At 42.8% G+C, this 1685-nt stretch overlaps 1 protein-coding gene across 1 annotated transcript in view; it reads right to left on the bottom strand.

Moving 5' to 3' along the window:
* Positions 1-1685, bottom strand: part of LIN28B (lin-28 homolog B) — a 41520-nt gene that overhangs the window by 16164 nt on the left and 23671 nt on the right. The gene's annotated exons all lie outside the window — the stretch shown is intronic.

The raw sequence follows: 1685 nt of genomic DNA, 5'->3' as shown, positions 1-1685 counted from the left end.
ATTTTTTATTAAATTTTTTTAACAATGCTTTTAGGGGCTTCGGGGAAATATTGGGGGTCTAAACAGACCCCTGATGTTTCCCTTTTAAAATAGAAAAACAGATTTATTCCTCTCTTTTTCTCTATCCCCTGTTATCAATGAACAGGAATGAGTGTTCCTGTTCATTGATAACATGAGGACATGGTATGTTTACTTTACCTACAACTATGAATGAGCATGAGGTGATGCAGATCGCTCCCATTCATTTATAATTGAGGATATAGTTAACATACCATGTCCTCAATTATCTACAAACACTCAGCGATCACTGAGTGTTTGTGCTCACTCTCCTCTCCGACAGCTGTCACAGGAGGCTGAGTGAGCGGAGGAGGGAGGTGAGCTCAGCCTCCTGTGACAGCGCTGGCTGTCTCCGCCCACACACCGCCCTCCTGGACTGTGATAGGCGGCTGAGCGGTGTGGGGGGAGACGCCGGCCACTCACAGCGCTCTCATCCTTCAGCGCTCGGCCGGCTGTCACTTTCTTTTCTCCCCGCTGGAACACAGAGCAGCGCCCAACGGGGAGAAAAGAAACCAGGGATGCGTCGATGTATCGGCCGAAACATGGCTCTTTCGGCATTATGCCAAAAGTGCAATTTTCGGCCGATATATCGGTGCATCCCTAATATTTTTAAATATCAAACAGAAAATAATAGGGAAGATTATATGTCAAAAACAAAATACCCATTTGACATACACAAACCAACAGCTGCAGAGTGGTAGCATAATACATTCCTGCATGCAATATCCGATTTTCAATAGGATCCATTTTTATTTAAGGGCCTTGTGATTACCTCACGTTACTTAGCAACACAAGCACCAAGGTCTCTAAAGCTCTACCTGACACTGCAGATCATGGAAGACCCGCATTTTCAAGTTGCCAGGTAACCATTACATTATACAGTCCTAAGGAGAAACTGAGCCAGTAATTCAGCAAAGAATATGTCCGATGTAAAAAAAAGAAAAAAAAAAAAGAAGGTTTTAATGCTGGATCTTTTTATCCCTCTTAAAAAAAAAATCAGATCTTTTCCTAGGACTTGATGTGAAATAGCAGCTGAATTTAAAAATTGGATACATTTTATGAAAAGCCTCATTTTGGCACTTCATTTAATGCAATTCACAAAAAAGGCTGTAGGGAAAAGGCCAGAATAATATATAGTGGGAATGAATGAAGCTATATGAACAGCGCCCAGAATCCTGGCAGCTGGGTGAAATTAACTTATGCCCAAATTTTTTATTTACTGTAAACCCCAAGCACTTTACAAGAGATGAATCACTGATCGTAGCTTAAAAATGTGGATCTTTAGTGCTGCTGAACACCTCTGCCCCAAAATAGTTATGTATAAGGGCAAACACTGAAAGGTTTATCTAAAGATTTGTTGTCACTTTGCACATTCAGGTTCCTGTGGTAGTGAAACCACACATGCACGCCTTACCATTTTTTAAACCTGAAGTGACAAAATCCTCATTGCTTCCAGGTTCATTGAATGGAGATTAGTGAACGCATGTTCACTAGTCTCCCCTGTATCTGCCGACACCCTCCATGCCTGTCCCAGGCTCACAGGAGGGACAGCGGAGCCTGGAATAAATGTAGGGGGTTTTGAAGAAAGGGGGTCAGCCATGAAGGGGGGGGCACATGCTCCAGGGTTC

The sequence above is a fragment of the Nanorana parkeri genome, unplaced genomic scaffold, assembly GCF_000935625.1.
Source record: "Nanorana parkeri isolate BGI_ZX_2015 unplaced genomic scaffold, ASM93562v1 scaffold123, whole genome shotgun sequence".
In the NCBI taxonomy this organism is placed as follows: domain Eukaryota; kingdom Metazoa; phylum Chordata; class Amphibia; order Anura; family Dicroglossidae; genus Nanorana; species Nanorana parkeri.
The sequence above is the reverse complement of the archived record's forward strand: the minus strand, read 5'-3'. Positions and strand labels throughout refer to the sequence as shown.